The 13,495-nt window shown below is 41.6% G+C and overlaps 1 protein-coding gene across 17 annotated transcripts in view; it reads left to right on the forward strand.

Annotated features, from left to right (window-relative positions):
- Positions 1 to 13,495, forward strand: part of SVIL (supervillin) — a 107,555-nt gene that overhangs the window by 18,075 nt on the left and 75,985 nt on the right. Inside the window, exon 1 of one of the 17 annotated variants that reach the window (XM_039710918.1) lies at positions 3,995 to 4,053. The exons of the other annotated variants lie outside the window; for them this stretch is intronic. The gene's annotated coding sequence lies outside the window, so the exon portion shown is untranslated. Of the gene's footprint in view, positions 1 to 3,994; positions 4,054 to 13,495 lie in introns of those variants that run through there. 17 annotated transcript variants of the gene reach the window in all.

Below are 13,495 nucleotides of genomic sequence, written 5' to 3' on the forward strand. Positions count from 1 at the left end.
TCTAAATATTTGTTGTGCTATTCAGATTCATAACAGCTTTTGATCTACCTGCACTGTGAACTTTTATTGAGCTCTCCTTTTGGAACTGGAGATGCTTCACATCTGGTTCACATTGTCTGTGGCACACAGTAATGTCTAAGCCAGTGGCCTAAAACTTCAGCACTGTCACAATTTGGAAAACACAAAAAAACTGTCAAACAAATTACAGCTTGTGATGCAGAAGAAATGTTTATGCCTCTTGGTAATGGACCAAAGTGTCACAAACTTTATTTAGCTGTTGCAGTGTGCCAGTTCCATCTGTGTTGTAGTACTTGCTGAAACAAGCTGACTATGGGCAATAATTGCCTGTACACATCTGATAAACTCTGTGGTTTGGACAACTGCTCTCTTACATAGGAGCAGCCTTTCAAGGGCTGGCTGTTGTGTGTTTGACTTGTAATTGCAGTGGCATGTAGGAGGAGAGAAACAGGAGGAGATAAGGGAGAAACAGTTTTCATAGGCTAGAACTGATGAGGCCTGTGAAGAAGCATCACGTCTGCTGGAGGGATTAATGGGCACCCTGAGCAGCAGCACGAGGTGTCTGCTGTGCCACTTAACCTCCATTAATTGACCCAGATGGTTGGATCAACTGCAGCCTTGACGGACTTTCTGACTTGTAATAAATGTGCTAAAGAGGCAGCAGAAGTAATAGAACCTCTTTGAGCACTGACATGCCATTGGGTTTTCATAAATCCCTGGAAGTATAATGCTGGCAAATGAATATTCATAAACCAGGCTATTAAAATTTTAAGAGAACCTTGAGGGGATGATGATGTCAGATTCCAGAGTTAATTATAGAGGTGGTAAAGTTCTTGGCTAACTAGGCTGAACATAATCTCACAATAGTTTTAACACAATACAACAATCAGAGCGAGGCACAGTGTTGGATGTAGGTTCTCAATCTCTTAATATACTCCTTGAACTGAAAGTCTAGCAGTGATGGGAAGAGGAAGTATTTACATCCAACTACTGTGGAAATAAATCAGCTTCTAGTGGCTGAGTTGCTGTTTGTCTTTTGAACTTATTTTTGTCACTGAATTGATTTCAGTTTCTGGCTCATTCACTTGTCATAAATTGCCCTGCAGGGTTGGGCTGCCCTGCTATGGTGGCTCCCTTGAAAATTGCCAATTGTTATATGCAATCTGTAGTGTTCATGAGCCTTATTACAGGGAATACTAAGACTTCACTACCTTTCCTTACTCAAGGCAGCAATCAGTTGCTACTGCATGTTTTGACAGCATTGATTAGAGCTCTAGGAGAAATGCCAATGCCAATCCCTCATATTTATTAGCTCACTTGGTTAGAGCATGGGGTTTCATACCCCATATGGGCCATTCAGAGTTTGACTTAATGATCCTTGTGAGTCATTTGCAACTCAGAATATTCTGTGATTCTTCCTTTGGTATTTTGGTAGTGCAATGGGCAAAACTACTGAACACAATTATAGCTACCCTGGAATCAGGTGGTTAAAGCTCTAAATTGTGGGATCTTACTGAAATTAATGCTACTGTTCCATTTCTACCAATATTTCCTTTCTTAAATAGAAAGGGTGAAAAGAAAGAACACATTACTGTGTTTCTCAACTCAAAATTTGTACCACAGGACCCTTTTAATAGCACACTCCATAGAAGGAAGAGGGAGAAAATAATTATTGGAATTTTTTTTTTAGATGTTGTATAAAATTAAAATCTAAACCAAACTAGTTAATTTGGTTTGGTCAAGAAACAACTGAAAAAAATGCTGTAAACATCGATGAAGCAGTTCTTAAATCCAAGCAAGAGGCCTGAAAACATCTGCAAATCTCAAAACAGGTTAAATTGATTCTGAAAGTTTAGGATAATTTAGAAAATCATTCCAACTTGCTTTGAAATTGAAATCTTTCTTCTTAAGAGGCATCTCTTCAGCAGTCAATAAGTCTAATAGAGATGCTTTGTGACCACAAATATGAAAAAAGTCTTACATTTTGAAATGCATTTTATCAGAAATAATATTTCCAAGAACTCTCATCAGTTCTGAGAGTACAACAGGAAATTGGTAAAGTCTAGTGAGATATGATGCAATCTCTAATAATTTCTTAACCTCAGCTTTCAGCAGCCCTTGTTGGAGGATGAATAGAGGCAACATCTGCTTTTGGGTGTAAAACACAGGCTGCCTTTTTGACAGAGGCCTTCAGAGTGCTCTGAGAGGAAAGAATATTTATCACTTGCCTGATCCTGAAGTTTGAATGATTAAGTAAGCATGAGGTCTTCCACACTGCTCAGTCTTGAGTCCTTTTCCTTCAAGAGGGACTTGTGCCACAGAAACTGTATCCTGCCCATCTTCTTCCTGCTTACTAAAGATGCTTTAACAATGTGGCCTCTATACCTGAGATCTGGTAGAAAAATAAAAATATACATCTTCAAGTTGTATTTCATGATGGAAAACAAAGTTCAAGACTGTTGTGGATGAAAGGCTTTTGGGTGTCACATGCTGGCAGCCAAAGCTGTGCTGACTGCATCCATGCAGGAGACAGGAAAGTTTGCTTGTCACAGAGGAAGAACTGAACAGATGCCAAACCTTCATCATAAACCTGTCCACTGGAAAGAAAAACCATGTTAGCTGGAAAGCTGGGCTTTTCCTTAGCAAAATAATATTTCAATAAGTATTTGCCCTTCTTTCTCATATTGACCAACCATCAGAGGATGGATATGAGTGGCTCCTATCATAGAAGCCAGATGTGAACACTGTGGTCTAGAGAGGTTGGAAGCGTGAGACTGGCTTAGTGGTGGTGATGGTCCACCCAGCACCAGTGCTGGGATCAGCAGTGAAGTGGATTTTTTTTTTTCCTCAGTTCAACAGCACTGAGCCAATGCTTCAGGGGTGTAGGGAAAATTGCAAGCTAAAGATTGTGCAGAGTGTGAACTTTAACTTCTGGAGGAAAAAGGTTTATTCTGAAGAGGATGAAAGTACCTTTAAATAGATACCTCCTCTTTCTGTTTTGCTTTCATGACTTTTTGTATGGCTCCTGTATCTGACCTTGGCAATGCTAGGGAGGAGGAAGGTAGGGAAGAAAACCTGAATGGAGCTGGATGGAGTCTCTTTTCCAAAAGAAAAAAGAAAAATTTCTGAAGATATGTCAGCTTTTCTAGCTGACTTTTTTCTTGGTGTGAGAGAAAGAAGAGTGGAGGAAGAAAATGCAGATCCTGATCTTTCACTTGAGGTCAGGTTATTTCTTCATATTCTTGAGGTCTGCTCTTCTCACTTGGTCTCCTCTGCCTGTAAGGTTCCTGAGGTCCCTGGGAGAGAGGAGTATCAGGAAGATGACTGGTCTCAAGTTTTCCTTACATTTATTTTTGTCAAAGTGGTCAGTGGCTGTGTAAAAATAGTCTCTCTCCCTGTCTGTGGGAAGAAGGGGGATGTGATCTCAAGGAGCCATCTTGCAGGTATTGCTGGGAACAGCCGAGTGCCAACACCAATGGGGGATCTGCCCCAAACTCCTGCGGATGGTGTGCAGTTGGAGTTTTACATAGAGTTCTTTGTCAGCACTTCAGCCAGCTCCTGTTCATGGCCAGCTCTGCCTGTGCCTTCCTCTGCTGTGGAGCTGGTGCTTGTGCTCCAGGGCAGGTACACTGCAGTCCTGAAGATAGCACTGTGCTCCAGGCAATATGTGCCAAGAGTGCAGCTGGGTGAGCCTCATCCTCGTGGGATTTGTATGGAGCTCTGGTCTTCACCTCTTTCCTTTAATGATTAATAAGCAATTACAAAGAGGTTTTTTGTTTGTTTGCTTTTTCAAACCGTAAACTCCACGCTTGTTTTTTTTTGTTCAAGGAGCACATGGCTGTATTGATTGTGCAGAGCTGCCTGTCACTTTGCCAAGTTGTTGTTAGCTTGTCTGTGGCCAGGCAGCATCTATGAAAAAGCCCTGCCTTGCCTGCTCCTGCATTGTTTCCAAATAAAGGCATGTCTGAAACGGGAGTTCAGCCTCCAACTGCCGGACCTTAAAGAAAGGACTTTTTACATGTGGATTGAAAAGAGGTGATTTTTCTGCAACAAAATGCTCCTTCCCCACCCCCTTCCCTTTCTCAAATCAGGCAAAAAATGCTTTAAAATTTAAATCACGCAAACTGCTTGTTTTAAACTCACTCTCTCTCTGGCAGACAGTTAGGGAACCTAACCATCAGGCCTGGAGTCACCTCAAACTTACTAAAATGTCCAGTCTATGTATTTTGTTATACATTTGAGCAGCTTAAACAGAAAATGCTCATGTTTCTGGCAACAATTTAAATGTGATCCTTTCCTCATCTATGTGAGGAGTGGGCAAGGTGTATCTTGCCCACTCCTCACATAGATGAGGAAAGGATCTGTAATGCAAGGTAGTAGTTTGAGTGACTTTGGTTTTTTTATTATTTCTTAAGCCAGCAGTACCCTTTATCATGGTTTAATACAAGTTTGAGGTGGCATAATAGTGTTTAGCTGTGTATGATCTAAGGACACAGCCAACATGAGGTTGTTAGGAAGAGGTAATTTATTAGACCAGCTGGTATGGGGGGAAAAAATGAGCCAAGCTTGCAGGCACACGAGCACTTCATCAGGTCTGAAATAGAAGCAGCAGATTTCAAGGTTAAACAGAAGTTATGAAAAACTGCCCTGTTTAATCAGACATGCATTGAACTGCCAAAGAGGACCTAGCTGGTATGATATTCCTTCAGGGGAGGAGGGAGGGTGGGAAGATGATTGTTATACTGTAGAAAGAGATAAGGACTTCACAGCCTGTTAAACAGGGGCAGGCTATAAAACCAGTACCTGATGAGATCATGACTGTTCTTAGTATCTTGGGGATAGGAAATTTTAGTTCTTTGTCCTCTCTCTGTAAAGTTTTGGTTTTGTAGGATTTTTGAGGATCGTGATTGCCACATCAGTCATTTGTATACAAATAGTTTTATCTAAAGGAACTTTATCAGACAAATTTCGTTTCAGGCATTCTTTGTCAATTGCTTGCCATCCTTAGCCTAGGCTGCTGATTTAAGAAGTTACTTAACACCAAGTTCATATTGAAAAAATGGGTTTCAAGGCTTTGTAGAATAACTGATGCTTTACTTGTGCTGCTATCAGAGTTGGCAATGGGCTGTTTCTAAGATTTGAATTAGGTTGTGTTTATCAATGTGGTTTCAATACAGATCTGATGATGCACTCACAGTATGTACACTGTGGAGAGCAGAGGAAAACTACTTGGTAGTCTTTAACAAAACCTTTTCAATATTTTTCTGTAGTGCTGTATCCTAACTTGATAAATATTATAGTTAAAGCAATGACTTTAAATATGATTAAATATGTTAAAGTAGAAGTCACAATCTTCTTGCTTGCTCCTCTGACTTCTTATTGTGTTTAATGGGCTGTTTGTACAAAGGCTCTCTAAATTAACCTCTGTGTGTATTTTAAAGTTACAGTATCTGCCTTTATTGTGCAAGACTGACTTTCAATATCAGTTATGATGTTTAAAACGATTGATGCTGTTGTTGTGGTGTCAGAGACCCAAGAACCAGGCTGTTCATTTTTTCTGAGTCCCACTGCTGAATGTTGGGAGGGCAGAGCTGTTTACTCAGCTGGGTCCTGTTTGTATGGCAGGAACTGGATAGGTAACCCTGGAATTTAACCCAAGCCCTGGGTAGGTGGAGGAGGTCAGAAAAGCTTAATCTAATTCAGATAAATTACTTGCCAGGAAAGGGTATAGCTGTACTAGCATTTGTCTTTCTCTGCCAGAAGACAGCTTCCTCCAACCTGCTGAACCAACAATTTGAAAAATGTTGTCAGGTATTGGGAGCAGTTACACAGCAAGTGGGAGAGACTGCAGCATCTTCCACAATCCTTGATGTTGTAAGATATCAACAAGCCATAGCTAAGCCTTGGCTTTCTTGAAGGTAGTTTTATGGAAACTTTTAAAGATTAAAGTATGTTAAAATATCCCTTCCATGGGATACTTGAGTTATGGAACTCTTTGATCACATGGCTAGTGTTGAAGCTAAGGTTTTTGTGGTTTGCTCTCAAATTTGTCAAGAATTTGCCTGTGATTGGCTGTGAATGCTCTCCACCACTACCACCTTAGCAGTACTGCCAGTGCTTTAGTAACCTGTTTTATGAGTCCCAGGAAATGTCCTGAGCACCTACACTGGACAGCAGATCACCCTTAGACTCGAGGGACCAGTGGTACTGAGTATGGCCTCTCTGTAGCAAGTCCATAGGGAAGGTATATTGGAAGCTAAAACTAATATATTGTTTTAATACTTAACCAAAAATGAGTAGCAGTCTTAGACTGATATGTGGTGTGGAACAAGTTACAGAAAAGCTGTAATCTGACTGGAGCTTAATGGAGTGTGATGGCTCAGTTCTAACAGATAGGGGCTTTGTATATTGGTTGCAGGTTGTGTAAGTAGCTTTTATTTATGGCAGAGGTAGCCAGAATGCTCTAGAAAGTTGGAATATGAGTATTTATAGGACTTCATCCTGACTAATTAATAATATTTGTGCTTGGAAAGAGAGAGAATTAGCTGGCATAACACTTGATGGGATTAAAAATGGAAAGAGGAAAAAAGTTAATTAAAGCAATTTCAGTTGATAGAAATGGGTTAACTGTATATTCTTCCAACTCAATTGGAAGCAAATCTGTTCTGAGATTATTTTTTTTCCAGCTCCTATCTCTTCATGAGGGTAACTGAAAGGAAGCAAAAGGCCTGCTGCAGTCTTCACACTTAAAAAAATGAAAAATTCTGTACAGAGCCCATGTTTGTTTGCTTTTCTCATAATAGAGGATATTAAAGAGGAAAAAAGAGTCAACAAACAGAAGCACTTAAGCCCTGTAGATAAGAAAATAGAAATACAATGTTAGTTTTCTTTTTGTGTAGTGAGGGATAAATTTGTTACAATATTTAACAATGTTTGCAATTGGATGTTCCCATTAAGGTATTTTCCAGAAAATTGTAATCATGGAACACAGTAATTTGCTTCACTGATTCGAAAAAGAAACATAACTAACAGTATGACTTCCACAGAGAAACAACTATTGAAACAAAACTTAAGAGCAGCCCACACTAAATGTAGATTTCTGGCATTCCTAGAGCTGATTCGTCTTGGTGTCCCTCAGTTTACTCCTTTTTCTCCTCCCTGACTTTCTGTTTTAATTTTTTGAGATTATTTACCAAGTTACCTGACTTCTGCTGTTCTTTGCATTCTGATTGCAAGACAAAATGACAGGATAGGTGAGTTGTGTGTTTATTCTCACATAAAATGTTCTAATGGTCAATAGATGAAAAGAATATCTACAAAAAAACCCAACCAATGAAACATTTCTTCCTCTAAAACCCAGTTCCTATGCAGGTGTGTTTTATGCACCCACAGACCCTTGAAATACTAGAAACTGGATGCTCATACACTGTTCTTCATAATGACTTGCAAGAAATAATGATAACACTTAGCCAAAAAAAGCTCTCAAAAAAGGAACCATTTGAGAACTTACATATGCCAAATTGTTTAATAGGGTACTTTCATACATATGCACACATACCCTTGAGGGCAGAAAGTGAGAACTGGACTATAAAAATGAAATTATGGTATCCCAGTGAAATCCCATATAGTGCCCTCACTAGAGCAGTCCTCTAGTTTTGTTCAGCTTCCTTAAATAGCATTTTAGTGCTCTGGATCTCCTTGGATAGGATTTTGTTCTTTTCCTGTATATTGTGAACTAATGCAACTCCTGGACTTAGTCCAGCCTGTGCTGACTTTACATCTAGACTTTGGGTATAAGCTGCTGATTATGGCTTCAAACTTCTCAGGAAACAAAAATAAAGAGCTCAAGAAAATGTTGCAGCTTTTCATAGTGACCTCATGCATGGCCACATGCTGTCAGGAATTTAAAGTTTCTTGTGCTGGGTTTTAATGCAGGCATACTTTCCATGGCAGTCTGAAATACTGCTGCAGGTTGATTTACAGCCATTGGCAAACAGTGTCTTTACCAGATAGTCTGAATGTCCTAAAATGTAGCCTTCACTGAGCCTTATTTTTTTTGTTTACTTGACTATTTATGCACATGATCTTTTTTAAGTCAAAGCAATCTATGTGTATGCTTAATTGCACTACAAATTGTTAAATCATTTAGAGAAGCTGCTGGATTACTTAACTCTTCTACTGCTTCATTTTATTCAGTTTTTCCATTAACACGTAAAAGTCAGGCCAGGTATAGAAAGGCAATGAGGAAAACGAGCATCTTGCTTGGACTTCAACATCCTTTGTGTGAAATGTAGATATAGAACTTGATAGTAAATATGCCAGTAGTGCTGGTGGGCTGATGTGAAGTTCCCAAATGGCTCCCAGAGGCTCCCTGGTGTAGGAAGGACCGTCTCCATGCCATAAGAATGCTTTTCTGTAGACTCTGTGGGCAGGACACTGTGCTGACAAACTCAGTGCATGAATTTCATGTGTGTCTGTCCAGTACATGCTCTGTCACAGTGCTGAGGCTCATGAACGGCTGCCTTTCCTTGCCTGAATCACAAATTGTGGGCCCAGCCTTTATGGTGCATGTGAGGATGATAGAGCATTTAACAATGAAGCTTCTTAGGGTCCCTGTACCCAAAATTCCCCAAGGCTTGCTTCTCATTTCCCCTGAAATGCAAGGTCCTGGGTTTGGAGACAGTGTGGTGTGGTGGCAGAGAGAAGTCTTACTGCAGAACATGCCCCATTTCCCTGCTGGGGTTTGCAGCCCCTCCTGAGGTCCTAGGGACTGAGCATTCTGTAGCATCACCTTGCACAGGGCTGTGCCCCACTGTGCAAGGAGATATTGTACTGTGCTTGTCTGTGATTTTGATGGTTATACACTATTCCTCAGCAGGAATTTTGCCTCACTTTTAGACAAATACCTTGCAAGGCAAGGTATTTTTTCTTTGCCTCACAAGGCTCTAGTCCAGCACCCTTTCTGTAACTGGTTGTTGGTGTATTAACTGTAACAACCAATGGCCATTAAGACATCAAGGGAGTCCTTTCTTTCCAGCTCTTAATTTGTTCAAGCTGCCTGTCTTTTCTCTTTTTTAAGGGATGTCTCTTTCCATTACACATGCTTAGTGCCTCTCTTGAAACAGTGCAGCATTCCTTTGATGCTATTCATGGGACAAACAAGTTGACTGATGAAGGGAATTTACCTGCAAGAAAAAAATGTCCAAGAGTAGCAGTATGTTTACACTGTGACCTTCTGGTTATTGGCTGCTCCACAGTGTGCTGCTCAAGTTAAGCTTTGTGCACTGCAGTTGATTCACCTCTCACTAAAACAGCTCCTTAGTTCCCTGTGATCAGTTCTCTCCTAATAAAGTGTGCTAGGTTGGACAGACCTAATTTACTGAAATCTTCTGGAGAAGGAAAACAAAACCCTTCTAAAAAATGGCTGGGTTTGTGCAGGAGATGAAATGAGTGGGTTAAGAGGGCCAGTGAGGAGACTGGGTCTCTAATGGGAGAATCTGCAGTGAGAGCAGAAGAGCCAGGGGAGAAGTGGGAGTACATTTGGAAACACTGAAGAATAGAAATGTAGGGGGATTACCCATAGTATGGGATACAGGAAGAAAGTGGAAGTATACAAAGGCAGCAGAAATAAAATTAGAAGTGAGGGATTGACAAAAATGAGAACTGGGAGACTAAAAGGAGTAGAGCTGGGAATGGTGGTTCTAGTCTTGGGAAGAGGAAATTTGGAGCAAATGCAGCTGAGCTCCTCCATGTGTTAGTGAAAGCTGAGGTGTGACTGAGCACTTTTCTCCAGCCATCACACAGGCCTCAATATTGCACCAGCCCTGGGGGCTGTTCCCTGTGTGCTCATGAGGTGGCTCTGGGAATCTGGACTGTAACAAACCTCTTGGCTCCCCCAGCAACTGCCCTTGTTCTTTAATTTGTAGGCTGTTTTCTCTGCTCACTTCATTTCAACGAAGTCATGATATTTTACTTTTGAGCTTGAACTGACCATCTGTAGACCAGGGGAAGAACACCTCCCCATTACCTCACTGAAACCCCATCTGTCTTCTCAGTGAATGTGTGCCTGCAGCACATATCTGGTGATTACATGGTGGATGTGTTTCCTCTCCTGTGACCGAGAGCTGGGGTGGCAGCTGATTCTTGTAAGGTCACTGGAGGAGGTGGCCTTTTTGGGGGACTGAGTGTGGAAAGTATTCTTCAGCCTTGATTTAAGCAGAGGTCTTATGTGAGCCATTATTCTGTTCTTTCAGCATCACCTTTCCTATGCATGTACAGATTTTGCTGAAATTGCTTTTCTGGCCTATTCTTGAAAAATTCAGTGAGAATTTTATTCTCTAGCTCTGCACCAGTCAGGTTTAACTGACTACAGTAACTGTGCTTTGTCCTGAGCATTGAAAAAGCCAGATTTCTTCATGAAGGTGTCTTCCCTACCACTTAGGTATCCTTTTGGGTTTAAAGGAAATTGCTGAATTTCTGGCCTATTCTTGAAAAAAGTGAGAATTTTATTCTCTAGCTCTGCACCAGTCAGGTTTAACTGACTACAGTAACTGTGCTTTGTCCTGAGCATTGAAAAAGCCAGATTTCTTCATGAAGGTGTCTTCCCTACCACTTAGGTATCCTTTTGGGTTTAAAATATTCAGAACACAGAAAAAATTCAGTGAGAATTTTATTCTCTAGCTCTGCACCAGTCAGGTTTAACTGACTACAGTAACTGTGCTTTGTCCTGAGCATTGAAAAAGCCAGATTTCTTCATGAAGGTGTCTTCCCTACCACTTAGGTATCCTTTTGGGTTTAAAATATTCAGAACACAGAACACATTTTAAAAAATGTTAATTCTACCCTTTTTCCCATCTGTAGCACAGGGGAGGAGATACTGCTGTATTTCCAAAATTCCTTTCTGAAACTTGTCTTGGAAGTCATAATGTCTGTGAGCAAAGATGAAAAATGGGAGTGTTAAAATGGAGAAAAGCCAGCTGTAACATTATCTCCCATTTAAAATTAAAACAGTGAAAGTATAAAAGCACTGGAAAGCCTTTGCTCATGTGCAGTTACACAAACTAAATTAACTGGTGACAAGTAAGCAATCACCTGTGAGGGTGTCTGAGTGTTCCCTTCCAGATGTGCCTAGGTTTATTGAGATTCTCCTTTAACCAAGAGGAGAAGTAGTGTTCCCCTGGTACTTTGGATTTGTCACTGTGTATTCAGAGAGACTTGAAACTAATAGGTGAACCCATTTCCTCTAGCAAACCAGTTTCTTCTAGCTTTTCTCTCATCCCAGCCTGAAAGTCTGTGAAATATGACTGATTTTCAAAGTTCAGGGCTATCTTGACTTCTTCCTGAAACTCTTAACAGGTCTAATGCTCACACAGCAGTTCTTCTCATTGCTTGTGTGTTGTTTAGTTTCCTCCAGCATTCATTATTGATATTCATAAGAGCATATTGTGCTGCTGATCTAAGCAAATTCGACACAAAGTGAGTTGGCTTATTTTAGGACTTACCTTTGTGTAATCATGTGTGACTGGCCCTTTTTTGAATGTGTGTGCCCCATTTCTTTGTATAAGTGAAGCATATTTTGGGTGAGAACAGACTGAGGCGAAAGTCAGCAATTCTGAGCCAAGATCTGTGTGTGCACCTGGGCACAGATTCAGCCCAAAATGATAATGGCTAAGCTTACAAACTATCAGCTGTTTTTTTAAATGTACTGTTTTAAGAGTGAATGGGCCATATATTTTATCCTTTTTAATTATAACAGTGTGAACCCCAGGCTCATAAGAGGAGCAGGACATAACTGTGATCATTTGGTTACTTCAGTAGGGTGATAATCATAGTTTAGTTTTACTCCCTGCGCTCAGACAATTTTCTAGCTGAATCATATGATAAGCACATCATTATATCTGATTGTATTAGGTAGGTATTTAAACCTAACAAGGTGGTTTTGATGAAGGATGGAAATGCATTGTCTGTACTGACCTGAAGGCAAAAGCCACTGTGCTGTCCCCTCGCAGGGGTCTCGTGGCAGTGCTGTGGTTCGAGGTGACCTGTGCCAGCTCCAACCGCAGAGCCGTCTCCTGGCTTTCCTCAGACTCTGCTGGGAAAGGGGGTAGGACACTATCCAAATCTAGCATCTTGAAATTGCCTTAGGAGTGGTGTAAAGGAGAAAATAGACTGAATCACAAGGGAAGCAGCAGCAGAAGGGGTTTTTTTATTTGGCCGGATAGCTATTTTTATAGAGGGTAAATCATTACTTTTGAAGCCATCTGTCTGAATTGCAGTGAATCTCACCATAACTGATCAAGAGTAATAAATAATTAAATAGTAGTGCTCAAATGAGTATCTCTGCCTTGCTTTCATCTATTTCCCTTGGTTCTGGTGTTTGACAAGTACCTGTCTTCTCCCTGCAGCTGTGAGGGTGGCTGTTCATACCTACACCGCTGCCCTACTTTCGAGCAATTCATGCAGTGAGAAACCTGATTATTTTTTCAGTCTAGTGGTCGTACAATGCGCTGTGGTGGTACCTGCACTCCCTGCAGTTTCATGGTGCCTGCGGTGAAACCAAAGCGTGTCCCCCTGGGCTGTGAGGGCCTTGGCCAGCCGGGCAGCGCCGGTGGGCCCCGGCCTGCGAGCGCGGGCACGGCCCGCAGCAGAGGAGCGCTGCGGGGCTGCAGCTGCCGCCGGCTCGCTGGGTAAACACTGGGTGACCTATAAGCCAGCCAGTCAACTCTCGCCTGGCCTTATTAGGCAAGCTGCGGAGCCGTGCCTGGGGACGGAGCACGCTGGGTGAGATCTGCCCAGAACGGATCCGGCGCAGACCCCGGGAGATGCGACCCAGCACGGCGGCGCTGACGGCGCGCTGCTGCTGCTGCCTGAGCCCGGCTGGCTGACACTGACACTGCACGCTGCCTGGCAAATGTCAAGATTATGCTAGAGGTGGCTTTAAAAAGTGAAATCCTTTTGTGTAAATGTTAGTGGCTGTACTTCTGTTCCTGGCCTGTTTTTTATGTGCTTGGTTATAACCTTAGGACGCCAGTCCGTGCTGTCAGTCCGTATACTGAACCCCTATGTGGGCCTGTGCTGGGAAGTGTCTTCATTCCATGCACTGCCTGCTTTCAGAGGAATACTGTTTTTTTTTTTTTTTTTTTTAGCTTGGTTATAACCTTAGGACGCCAGTCCACGCTGTCAGTCCGTATACTGAACCCCTATGTGGGCCTGTGCTGGGAAGTGTGTCTTCATTCCTTGCACTGCCTGCTTTCAGAGGAATACTGGACTAAGAGGAACTTTTTTTTTTTTTTTTAATTACTTTGGGACTTGTTTCTCCCCTCCTATTATGTAGTTTTATGCCCTTTATTGGAAAACTGATTTTTACTGGCTAAAACAACTATCTCGCTCCCAGAAGAAAGGGAATACTGGTACCCACTGTCTGTGTACAGACCAGGACTAAGCTAGGTTGCTTCATACCCACCTCATAAAATCTGAC

Source organism: Passer montanus, unplaced genomic scaffold (genome assembly GCF_014805655.1).
Source record: "Passer montanus isolate IOZ18808 unplaced genomic scaffold, ASM1480565v1 scaffold10, whole genome shotgun sequence".
Taxonomy (NCBI): Eukaryota; Metazoa; Chordata; class Aves; order Passeriformes; family Passeridae; genus Passer; species Passer montanus.